Source organism: Pelodiscus sinensis, chromosome 19 (genome assembly GCF_049634645.1).
Source record: "Pelodiscus sinensis isolate JC-2024 chromosome 19, ASM4963464v1, whole genome shotgun sequence".
In the NCBI taxonomy this organism is placed as follows: Eukaryota; Metazoa; Chordata; order Testudines; family Trionychidae; genus Pelodiscus; species Pelodiscus sinensis.
In genome coordinates this window covers 30,212,083-30,225,217 of record NC_134729.1, presented here as the reverse complement: position 1 = coordinate 30,225,217, position 13,135 = coordinate 30,212,083, and the positions used below count along the sequence as shown (strand labels likewise).

Below are 13,135 nucleotides of genomic sequence, written 5' to 3'. Positions count from 1 at the left end.
CAAGCTGCAAAAAGTGTGCACTCCAGAATGATGATCACAACAACAGTGTTATAAGGCAAGAAAAGGGTTCTACTGTACTCAGCACTGGCAGGGCCTCAGGTAGGAGTACTGTGTCCAGTTTTGAGCACCACAAGCCAGGGAAAATTGGAGATAGTCCAGAAGAAAACAATGACAATGATAAAATGTATAAAAAACCTGACCTCTGAAGAAGTTTTTTTTAAACTGAACATGTTTAGTCTTGAAAAAGTGGTCACCTTGTAATATGCTTCAAATATGCTAAAGGCAGGTAGAGAGTGACCAATTGTCCCCTGAAGGTATGACCAGAAGTATTGTGTTTGATCTACAGCAAGAAAGATTTAGGTTAGATATTGGGAAAAGCTTTTGAATTATAAGACTAGTTAAGTATTAGAATAGGCTTCCAAGGGAAATTTTAGAATCCCCAGAATTAGAGCAACTGTTAAACACAGTCTGTCAAGAATAGCCTAGGTATATTTGGCTTGCTTCAGTGCAGGGAGGTTAAGCTAACTGATATCTCAAAGCTCATTCCAAACCCACAGAGACTGAAAAAGAAACTGTAGTTTGATAAACCAGGACTCCTTCCTTGCCCTCTATAGGCCTGGGCAGGACATAAGAATTACGATATGCATCAGCTCAGTAGTTCTCAACCAGGGATAGTTAAGTCATCCAAATCAGTGTGTGTCAACTTCTGTGCAGTCCCCATATGATTTTCTGTGGGTCAACAGCACCCCACCCAAAAAAAGCTCCCCACCCCATAAGCCCATCCAGAAACTGTAATTCTTTTTTAAACTCGCAACATCTCCTGCACACATTGATTGTGCTACCTTACATTTGAACTTACTACTATTAATTTCACACCTGGAAGAGCCAGCGCAGAGCAATCTGAGCATGCACAGAACCTCACAGCTGGCGAGCCGAGCTCGTTGCTGGTCAGCAAGCACTGGTAATGGTCATCTGAAAAAGTAAGCTGTGCCCACAAAAGCTCAAGATACCATCTACATGTTTTGTTAGTCTTAAGTGCTACCAGACTATTTGTTGTTTTTTTAAGTTAAGACCTGAACCATTAACTCTGGTGGTAAACAGACCAGACTGGCAGATCATCAGCCAAGGCTGCCCCACACTGGCCTGCACAAGGGACCCCAGCCCCAGCTGTGCCATACAGAATGACCTCAGGTAACTGGGGAAACAATACAATTTTAATCATTTAACATATTAACTTTTTAAAATCAATTTACATCCCTAGATGACTTCAGGATCTTTCTTGAGTGGTGACATCTAATTTAGACTCTTATTTTATATGTATAGTTGAGACTGTTTTTCAATGTACATTACTGTTCACTGTATTCAGAAATTATCTGTAAAAGGGGGATAAATGCACAGTATTATTCCACTACTATTTACCTCTCCTCGTCTGAAAACTGACCATTTATATCTCACCTTTCCTTTCAGTCTTTTAATCAGCTACGGATCCACAAGAGAATCCCCCTTATCCATGACTGCTTACTTTGTTTAAGAGCCTTTGGTAAGGTAATTTGTCAAAGGTTTTCAGAAAGTCCAAGTACATTATATCCACTGGATTCCTCATATTCATTGACCCAAACAATTTGAATAAATTGGCGAGACATGCTTTCCCCTCACAAAAGCCTCTTACCTAGGTTGTGGTCACCTAGGTCAGTGGTGTTCAAACTTTTTTCTCATGACCCAGTTGAAGAAAATTGTTCATGCTTGTGACCTAACAACTTTATCTAACTAGAGCAGTGGTCTCCAAACTTTTTACACCCAACATCACTTTTAAAATCTCCGAACAGGCAAAGATCTACCGCCCCGCCCCTTCCTTGAAGCCCCACCCTCTCTATTCTCCTGTCCATCGCGTGCTATCCCCAGCCCTTACTTACACACTCTGATAAACAGTTAATTTTTAAATTATGCGATGTATAAAATTAAAATCACATTTATAGTTATGAAATAAACGTTTTATTCATGCTATTTAAATCTAAAATGAAGCATTTATAATTATACATTTTGTGGGGACAGAGTTCTGCGGCTGGGGGCAGGGGAGAGGGAACAGGGTGCTTGGAGGGCAGAGGACAGGGTGCCAGTGGGGACAGGAATAGGGACAGAGCTCTGTAGCTGGGAACAGGGGAGTGGGAACAGAATTCTGTGGCTGGGGACAGGAGAGTGGGGACAGCGTTCGGGGAGTGGGGACAGAATTCTGTGGGTGGGGACAGGGAGTGAGGACAGTTCTGTGGCTGGGCAGTGGGGGCTAGGGAGTAGGGTGCCAGTGGAGGCAAAGAGTCCCCTGCATCTGCCTCCTCCCAGGATTTCTCCCCCCTCCCGCTCCCCGAGGGAAACCAGCACGTGCCTGCCCCGGGGCCAACCCCGCGCAGGGAAGCCCCCCACGCACACTTGCCCTGGGGCCGACCCCCCTCCCCAGCACAGGAAAACCCCGCGAGCACCTGCCGCGGGACCGACCCTCGCACACGTGCACACACCTCCCCCGGAGCTGACTCACCCCTCCTGTGCGGTGCAGGGAGCTGATGCTCCCTCCCGCAGTACACCCAGCAGAGCAGCTAGCGCTACTTCCGGAATCGCCAAAAATGGCGCTAAGATGCAGGACTCTGCTTCCCGGGGATGGACAGAACACTACCTCCATTTTCACTTGAGGAAGGTAGTGGGGCTTCTCGGGGTTGGGAGGGAAATGGGGGCGGGCTGGACAGGACTCCTTGCGATCGACTGGTCGAGGCCTCGTGATCGACCAGTCAATCGCGATCGACCTGTTGGTGACCACGGAACTAAAGTGTGGGCTCTGAGGTAGAAATATTAGATGTCGTTTAACTAAATAATCATGTAACCACATCAAATCTTATTGACTACAAGATTATTCTATAGTCCCCATGATGGGGCCAGAAGGCAGCTCCAGCCTGCCATCCCACGCTGCTGCCTCTGATACAGAGGCGGCAGCACAGACAGCAGCAGCTTCTGCCCACAGGGGGCCTGAACTGTATCAGAGGCAGCAGTGGGGGGGTGGGGGAAGACACTCCACTAAGCAGTGCTCATGGGGAGCCAGCTTTTAAGGTTGCTCCCCATGAATGCCAACTCCCACCTGTTATTCCCCCTCAGCCTGCTGCCTCTATGGGAGTCAGCAAAGGGGTGAGGGGGGCAGGCAGTTCCATGGAGCCAGCACATGCCGAGAGCTGGTTTAAAAGCTGGCTCCCCAGGCATATCAGCTCCCACCTGCCTGCTTGATCAGAGGCAGCTCTGTGGCATCTGGTGCTCATGGGGAGTTGGCTTTGCAAATGCATGTACTAGTTAGAACCAACCAATAAGGCCAAGCCAATCAGTTAATCATTTACACCGCTATACACTAACATGCCTACTCCATGTTAGGGCCAGGAATAAAGGTCTTGGGGCAGAGGAAGAGACTCAGGGGTAGGTCAGGGGATGGGGCCAAAGGTTTGATACGGGCTTACCTCCAGTGACTCAGACAGCAGAGCAGTGGGGATTCTAAGGCAGGCTTCCCACCTGTCCTGGCACCCCAGACTATGCTGTGCCCTCGGAGCAACCAGTATCAGGTCTGAGTCCTAGGCAAAAGTGCGCAAGTGTGTCTGTGTGCTGCTCTCACATGCAGATACCACCCAGGAACCAATAAATGGCAATGCAGAGTCAATGCTCAGTGGAAGGGTGGTGCATGGAGCACCGTGGCACCCACCTAGGAGCTGAACCCATTGCTGGAAATTTTGGGGGTGCATGGCAGTCCATGCTGCCAGGGCAGGGAGGAAGCCAGCTTTAGCAACCCCCACTAGTCACCTTGTCACCCTACAGCAAAGCAACCCAGTGTCTGACACACATTTTGAAAACCAATGACGTAGATGTCTGGCAATTCCATTCATTATAGTTTCAAACAATCTGCCTGGCACAGAAGTTAGGTTTATCAGCTTGTATTTGCGAGAAACATCTCTAGAGCCTTTTTTAAAAATTGGTGTAATTAGTTATCCTCTATTCATCTGGTACAGAAGCCAATTGAAGTGACTGATTACATACCACAGTTAGTAGTTGTGAAATTTCATATTTGAATTCCTTCAGAGCTCTTGGGTGAATGCCATCTGGTCCTTATTATTGTTTATCAATTTGTTCCAACACCTCTCTTGACATATGCCTCTGGCACAATTCCTCAGATATATGACCTAAAAAGAATGGCTCAGGTGGGAGACAATTCCTCACGTCCTGTGCAGTGAAGACAAATGCAAAGAATTTATTTCGCTTCTCCACAAAGTTTTTATTTTCCTTGACTGCCCAGTGACCACACTGATTTTGGCAGGGTTCCCACTTCTGATATTTTTTTTTTTAAGTGTGTGTGTGTGTGTGTGTGTGTGTGTGTGTGTATACACACACACACAGTGTGTTACTTTTGCTAGTAGCTCTTCACATTATTGTGTGGCTTGCCTAATTATATTTATACTTCACAGAATTTATGCTCCTTTTTATTTTCCTTTTAAAGGATGCTTCCCTCCCCCCTCCCCCCCAATGTTTCTTGTGTAGTCTGGCCACGGTGACACCTTCTTGGCCCTCTTACTATGTTTGTTTGTTTTAATTTAGGATATACGTTACTTCCACAAATTACACCCAGTTCATAATAGGGATGTTAAATTTCAAGTAATTGACTAATTGATTGTTCGATTAATTAGTCAATAGGGCACCTTCACCTTTGAAGCGTAGCAATAGTCCCAAGGCTGTTACGTTTCAAAGGCGAAAGCACTGCAGAGAACATGGGGCCAGCGGGGCAGTCTCCTGCTAGCCTTGTGCTAACCACGGCCATTCAAAGCGACAGCACCGCGTGAAGCCTGGGATCAGCTAGGGACTGACTGTGGGCTCCATGTAGTGCTGCCACTTTGAAATGCCACGGGGAGCCCAGCGTCAGGCTGCACATTGCATTTCAAAGCATCAGGGCTGCATGAAGCCTGGAGTCAGCTGAGAACTCCTCTGCTGACCCTGGGCTCCATGCGGCACTGCTGCTTTGAAACGTCACGTACAGCCAGGGGACACTCCAGCTGGCCCTGGGCTGCATGTGGTGTTTCAAAGCAGCAGCACTGCATGAAACCCAGGGTCTGGCCCCAGGCTCCATGCAATACTGCCACTTTGAAGTACCCCTTCCTCTTCTCCCACCCCCCCACCTCCCGCTTGCTGCCTCTTTCTGATACAGACAGCAAGGTGGCGGGGGGAAGCAACTAGTCATTCATATCCCTAGTTTATAATACCAGATTTCATGATGGGATGGCAGATGATAGGGTCCCAAAGACAAGACTGCAGGATGAAAGAGGCCACAGTCACCATCCTGACATTTCCAATGCTAAAGGAATAGGATCTAGAGGTCAGGAACATCCCTCTCCTGCCCCAGACCCAATAAGCCCCCTTTAAGTGATTTCTGTTATTGGAAGGCCACTCTAATCAACTTGGAATTCTGCAGCAGTTGGCACTAATTAGCAGTGCTACCATCTCCAAGACTCCATCTAAAAGAGTAGCATAGGAAAGAGGAAATCAGCAAATCGTAGAGCTGGGTTCATATCTACCTTTCAGTGCCTGCTATAGAACAGTTCTGGTGATGCTTGACATAAGGGGAATCTTCAAGAACAGATATCTCCTATAAGGACGGTAGGCAACTGTTGCCCGTCAGGACTTTCTCCCTAATGAACTGCTCATTTTAACGGAGAATGAAAGGCATATTCCCATCCTCTCTATAGCCTCACTACTACTTCCTCCAGGACTCCTAATCAGCATATTTCTTGCTTTCAGTGCCACACTATGTTAGTTTAGGCTAATAAGGGTACTATCATTTCCTTCCACATTCCACTAAATACTCCTTGGGCATGCTCCCTTCCGAGAAAAAATTTCAGTTTAAGAAAACTAGAAATACACCTCTTCCATTTATGTGGTATTCACAGGAAGACAAGACAAGGGAGCTGGGATATAAGGGTCAATAAGCAGCATCATTCCCAGCTGCACTCCTCTGAGTTCACCCCGAGACATCATCTTTAGTCAATAGCCAGTACTGTCAGACTGATAGATGGTTCATCAGACAATTATGCAGGGGAACATGAGTGTAAGTAAAGGAAAATTGAGATATTGATGCATTTGAGGAATGACAAACTGGAAATGCCTGTGAATCAAACATTCTGAAGATTATCAACTATGGGGAGTACCTGAGGAGTAAGACTGACTCCATAATGGTCTTGCACAAGGAGAGGAAGGAGTTTTAACTTTTCTTCTTCTTGTTAGAAACCTATAGGGCTCAGCATAGTTAGTGAGTTACAAACAATAAGTTTAAAAATAGTTATTTATCACCAATATTTCAATCACACAATATGTGTGAGCATTGTGGTCAGCAGTCTGGGATTTCAAGGTGCCAAGGTTGTGCAACTGCAAAGATAAAAAAAGCTGGAAACACCTTGATGTATTTCTGAAAAAAGGGATTTTAAAAATGTATATTGTATAGAGCAGGATAATTAATGTCCCTAAAACCCTCACAAATTAAAGAAAGCTTCACAGTATTCTGTATTATTATGTCTTGTTTACACTTGGAACATTACCTAAATAGCTATCCTGGAATGGCTGTTTCCAATATAAGCGCCAATGTGGGAACTTATTCTAAAGTAAGAGTGCCTACATAGGGCTCATACCAATATAACTATTGCAGGGTAATTAATCCAGAATAGCTATTACCATAAACTTTCAACTGTAGACTAGCCCTGAGCTAGTAAGTAAGTGCTCTGGGCTTCAGAAAGTACAGGCCCGTGAAAATCAGAAGTCTGATAGAACCATTACATCTCTGCTCTGAAGTTCTCACAAGAACATAAGAATCAAAAACAAGACGACAGAGTGAAGGTTCCTCAGACTGCTTAGAGAGGCAAATTTTAAAGAAAGAGAGTGAGCTTCAGGCAGATGACAATAAGCTGTTCCAACCACAGAAAGGGACAGAAGACACAAATCTAGGATTGAGGAAAGACAACAAAGGTTTGAAGAAGACAAAAAGATAAGAAGCAGAAAATGAATAAGAAGAGATGAGACAGAGAGGGTAGGGGTTAAAGTTTATGTAGGACTTTCTATGAGTATTGTGCTGATTTTATATATTCATAGACAGGAAGCCAAAGGAGGATCCCAGTAACATTAAGTCACAAGAAAAAAGAAAGATGATTTTGGCAGCAGCTTTACAAACAGAGAGAGAGAGAAAGAGAGGTCAGACAAGCGATTACTCTAATAAAGCCAGAAAGCAACCAGGATATGGATAAGGATTTTAGCAGTCAATACAGGACACATTTTGAACAAAGAAGCATCAGGTGTTTCCACAACACACTTAATATGGGGCAAAGAAGAATTAAAGGTCACAGCAAGATTACCAACAGGGACACAAGAAAGTGAAGTTATCAATGGGAACCAGGAAAAAAAAATTAGAAAAGATTAGGTCTTCTTATCAGTAACTAGAAAAAAAACCCTAGTTACTAAGGTGCTGCAAGACTACTTGTTGTTTTTAAAGTTTTTCCAGTTACAGACTAACTCTGCTACCCCTCTGAAGCTTTTTATCAGTAAATAGTTACAGTACATCCCTCATTATGGAATGCAAGATGCATATGGCTGGACACTAAAGATATCAACATTAACTAAATAAATTGAAATGCACAGGGAGTATGGAAGTGTCATGAGTATTCAGGGACAATAACGAATTTTTAGATGGCAACGAAGTCAGAAAGAAGAAAGTATACAGAAACAACAAAAAAACTAAAGAACAGTAGCAAACTGAAAAAGAGGTATGGAAAATTGTTCAAAGGAAATGGAGTTGTCAGCAACTCTATTTGTACAGCACCCTGTCTATTCAATAAATACAGCATCCATGTGCAAAATATTGAAGACAGAGAAATATCAAGAGGACTAAGTCATCAACCACATCAAAAGCAACAAGAGAACCCTTCTAGATGACCCATCCTCTTCCTCCATACCCACCATATCAACACCTCCACAACCCAACACGTTGTCACATGTACTTCTACCAGTGCACAAAAGACACTCTCCCCAACATATATACAGGCAGTCCCCAGGTTACATGGATCCGACTTACATCGGATCCCTACTTACAAACGGGGTGAGGCAACCCCGCACTAGTTGCTTCCCCCCAGCAGACCAGGGAGACGCGGAGCGGCTTTTCTCAGCAGACACCTCCGCTTGAGAATAAAGGCCTGAGGGAAGTGAGGTCTGGGAGAATAAAACTGAGCTCTGGAGAAATGTTTGGCTAGAGTTTCCCCTACAATATGTACCAGTTCCGACTTACATACAAATTCAACTTAAGAACAAACCTACAGTCCCTATCTTGTGCGTAACCCGGGGCCTGCCTGTACCAATCAAAATCCAGGACTATGCAGCACTTGAAAGACGAACAAGATGGTTTATTAGGTGATGAGCTTTCGTGGGCCAGACCCCTCAGATCTGAGCAAGTGGGTCTGGCCCACGAAACCTCATGGTCTAATAAACCATCTTGTTCGTCTTTCAAGTGCTGCACTGTCCTGTGTTGTGTTTCAGCTGCCCCAGACTAACCGGCTGCGTCTCTACCACTGCGCCAGCCAAGTGGCCCTGACACATCCCCTTGCTTGCCTCCCAGCACCCCCCCCCCGGCCCGATCCCCGCACACGCCGCCCCCAGACGTGGGCGTCCCCTCGCCCGGCTGTGCACCCGCAGGTGATCCATCGCCTCTCGCTCACGCCGCGGAAGCCCCCCCGTGCGGCACCAGCCCCGCCGCGGGCTCAGCTCGCTCAGAGCGGGGAGGCTCGCGCCCGCCGGATCCCCGCGCGCCAGCGAGTGGGAGATTTAAACGCAGGAGCGCGCGGGGCGGGCGAGCGGGCTCCGCTCCCTCCCCCACCCCCACCCCCGCTCTGAGGAACCAGGGTCGCCCCGTCCAACGGGCCTGCCTCCGCCCCTCCCCCCGCACAGGCCCGGCCTCCCCCTGCAGGCCGCGGCGCCGCTGCTCTCCACACACACAGGCCCCAGGCCTGCCCGCAAGCCCCGGCCCCAGCCTCGCTCCCGGCCCCAGCGCGGCCCGCTCCTCCCCCCGCCAGGAGACGGGGCCCGGCCGGGCCTCACCTGTCGGCAGCGCCAGCAGGCCCTGGGCAGCAAGAGGGTAACGGCTCCTCAGCGCGTACAACCAGCCTCTCGCGGCGCCCCTGCCCACGCCCACCGACCCGCATTGGTTACTTTGCGCACGTGGCCGGCGTCCTATTGGACCCACGTCCCGTCCGTCAATCGCCCCCCGGGGGCGGAGTCTCCCATCAGGCGGGAGTGCAGACCGGGTGGGAGGTGCGGGCCGGGAGTGGGAGGGGCTGGGGATGGCTCCTGGCTACCTGGGCTGCGCGCTTAGCCCACGCGCCCTGTCTCGTGGTGCTCGCTGGCCCCGGGGGCAGCCCTTGGTTGGTGGCTGCTTCCACCGCTCACGTTCCTTGGAAGGCTTCGGTCTGCTCGTGTGTAGCTGGGCTGGTAGAGACAATGGCGCTTCTGGCAGCGAATACTGATGCTCACCATTCAGTCCCAAGCATTTTTGGCCAAAGTAAAATCATGGACCCATGAGCACTTTCACCTGGCCTGGCAAGCAGGCGTCTTCCTGCCTGTGAGGTACCAGGTTGCCCCAATTTTACTTGTAGAGCTAGAGCAAGGCTTAGCCCTCTCCCTTGTTCAAGAGCAATACAACAGTAAGGATGAAAAGCAAGAAGCTGGAATCGTTGAAAAGATCTGGCCAGGGGCACGCAGGACACGCTATGCAGACAGGTTCATGGCACTGGGCAGCCCAAATACAGAGGTGAAAACCAGTGTGCCCCAATGTGGCCATGTTGCACTCCAGCAAAAAGAAGCCTGCAGGCTGGGCACTCAGCTGCAGCTGCTCCTAGCCAAGTTCCTAGGGCTCTCCCAGAGGCTGCCTTGCCCCTCCCATTCCCCTCTCCTCCAGGACTGCCCCATCCCCTAAAGCTTCCACCTCTGCCCCACTCCGTTGAGGAAAAGTGGAGGGTTGCAACCCTATGTACCCAGAATTTTGTTGCTCTTCCCTTCCCTTGACTATCAAAGAGTGAGGGGAAAGTGTGCAGCTTGGGAGCCTTCTTCTCACTCCTGGCTGCCCAGGGGAGGAGCAGAGGAGATTCCACACAAGCTGCACACTTCCCCTTGCTCCCTGATGGTCGGGAAAGAGGAAGAGCAGCAGCAATCCAGTATGTGCAGCTGCCTTCTGCCACCCTTCCAAAATGACACCCTTCACTTACCCATACAGCACCCAGCCGCCTGCCCTGACCCCCCCAACCTCAGCTCCAAACCCTGCCTGATTCCTGCACCCCCAACATTCCCCTGACGAGCCCCCATTCTCAACACCCACCCCTTATTTCTGAACCTCCCAAACATCCTGCCCTGAGCCCTCCACACCCTCCGCTCCCTACTCTAACTTCCCACCCCAGCTCCCTGCCCAGATTCCTGTACCCCGCAAACTCCTTTGCCCATAGGTCCTGCACACTGTAACCCTTACACCCTGAGTGCCCCCTCCGGGGAGACGTGATATGACAGTACCTGTACGAAGAGGAGGTTACTCACCTGGACAGTAAGGCTATGTCAACACTTGTGGCTTCTTGCGCAAGTACGGCCATTCCTGCGCAAGAATCCACAGAGCGTCTACACTGCCCGCCCGCTCTTGCGCAAGGAAATTTACAGTACGGCGTGGTAAGAGAGGCTTCTTGCGCAAGAACTATGCTCTTTTTTAACAGGTGTAAGCCCTCTTGCACAGGAGCTGTTGCGCAAGAGGGCAGTGTGGACTCTTGGCAGGGATTCCTTAAGCAAGAAAGCCCTGTGGCAAAAATGGCCATTGGAGCTTTCTTGCGCAAGAGAGCGTCCACATTGCCATGGGAACTCTTGTGCAAAAGCACAGCCGCACATGGCAGTGTGGACGTTTTCTTGCGCAAGACTTCTTGCACAATAACCTTTGAGCAAGATGTTCTTGCGCAAGAAGCCACGACATAGCCAAACTGACATTCTTCAAGATGTGGTGGAGGGAGAGTTCAGTGGTGGAGGGAGAGTTCAGTGGTTTGAGCATTGGCCTGCTAAACCCAGGGTTGTGAGCAAAATTGTTGAGGGGGCCATTTAGGGATTTAGGGCAAATCTATCAGTGATGGTACTTGGTCCTGCTGTGAGGGCAGGGGACTGGACTCAATGACCTCTCAAGGTCCCTTCCAGCTCTATGAGATAGGTAAAACTGTTAACAACTCACATCGTTTTTGCAGCATCCTGAGTAACAGGGTGTACTGCGCACAGGGCACTGTAGGTATCTTATACAATACATAATTAATTGGTAAATATTATTAGAATGCCCAAGACTCACTTTGCTATAAAATGCGCTTTTATATTATATTATAAAATGGGAGGGAGGGAGCAGGATTGACCCACAGGTCCTGCTCGATGTAACTAGAAGTAAATAGGCCCTTCACACCAGATACATCAGTGCATGGCGTTCCGAAGGGTGGGAATCAAAGGAACCATGACCTTCTGCCTGGTACTGTAAGTACCATACGGGTGAAGTGTAAGTGAACTAGGCTTTATTATTGTCTTATAGTAGATCTTCTAATAATTGCTTTTACATTGCTTTGCCTCATATTAATTGCTTTAGAATTTATAGTATTTAAGGTTTAAATTGTATAGTAATTGTTTTTAAGGCCAGTAAAACTTAAACAACTGTATTAACTGCTTAAAGCTTGTAATAAGTAAGAAAGTGGTTAAGTCTCTCTGGAGTGTCATAGTTTCCCTTGGATCTAAAATGAATCAAACCACACAACAACAGATAAGGAGGATTTTGAGGGTGGTGATCTACCCACCATATGGCAAATCTTTTCCATTTATGAAGGTAAGTCTTATGGGTGCACTGCACACCACTGTGTAGTAGGACTTTTTGCACCTGTTGTGAACAGTTCAATTGTAGTTCAGAGAACCATCAAGAAGCCAAGCTTTCAGGTGTAGCGAGTCAGGGGTTTGTTGGGTAGCGTGTGGTTCTGGGTGAAAGAGGAGATCATGGTTGTGTGGTAAGGAAATAAGTGGCATGCGGGACATCCTTATTAGAAAGGGGAGCCAGGCTTGACATGGCCACGATGGAGCTATGACAATTAAGTGTGCTTTGTCCCTCTTTGTCTTGTTCATCAGAGGTATGGGGGGGATAGGCGTACAGGAGATGGGATGACCAGCTGATGAGGAAGGCGTCTCCCACAGAGCTTTTCCCAATGCTTGCCCTTGTGCACAATAGGTGACATTTTCTGTTGGATAAAGTGGCAAATAAGTCTATGGTGGAGTGACCCTACTGTCGAAAAATCCGCAACAAGACGTGCAGATTTAATTGCCACTCATGCTCATTTGGGAGGAGGGCTCTCTGAGAGCATTAGTCATCGTATTTAAGGTGCCCGGAAGGTGCACCACAGTAATGTTTGTGCTGTATTTTAGGCACCATTTCCAAAGAGCAATCAATTCTGTGCATAGGGCTTGAGATCGGGCCCCACCTTGACAATTTATATAAAACATTGCTGCAACATTGTCTATGTACAGTCTGACATGATTGTTGATGATATCCAGGAGGAATTTCTTGCACAGAGTTCTAGGATGGTTATGTGTAGGTTCTTGTCACTGCTGGACCAGAAACCCTGCGCTGTGTGATGTCGTAGATGGGTGCCCCGTCCTATGAGGGACGCATCTGACATCATGAAGACGGATGCCTCCTCACCCGCCTTGACCTCGCCGAGCACAATATCCCTTCTGTGGTGGCAGCATGTTGTGTGCAGCACAATGTATGTGAAAGGAAGGGAGAGACTTTCCTGCCAGCCTGGATGGCTGAGGCTGAGCGCATGGCTGGCCAGTACATGCAGCCCCACACCACTGCTGTCCGGGAGGCCCAGCGGGAGGCCGTTCAGATCTGGGAAGCCCTGCGGGAGAGCTTCCAGGTGGAGGAGGACTGAACTCTCCCTGCATGCCCCACTGGGGCCTTTTTCCACCCTCCCCTCCTTCCCCTTTCCCCTCCCTAACCCCCCTTCCTAATGTAATATAAAAACACCTGTTTTGCCAACAAAAC

The 13,135-nt window shown here is 48.3% G+C and overlaps 1 protein-coding gene across 4 annotated transcripts in view; it reads right to left on the bottom strand.

Annotated features, from left to right (window-relative positions):
• ELAVL1 (ELAV like RNA binding protein 1) overlaps positions 1 to 9,276 on the bottom strand; it is a 132,285-nt gene extending 123,009 nt beyond the window's left edge. For 3 of the 4 annotated variants that reach the window (XR_012896753.1, XR_012896752.1, XM_006122441.4), the window contains exon 1: positions 9,142 to 9,276. The gene's annotated coding sequence lies outside the window, so the exon portion shown is untranslated. Of the gene's footprint in view, positions 1 to 4,059; positions 4,243 to 9,141 lie in introns of all 4 variants that reach the window. The other variant, XM_075903339.1, reaches the window with a different exon arrangement.
• Positions 9,277 to 13,135: the final 3,859 nt, after the last annotated feature.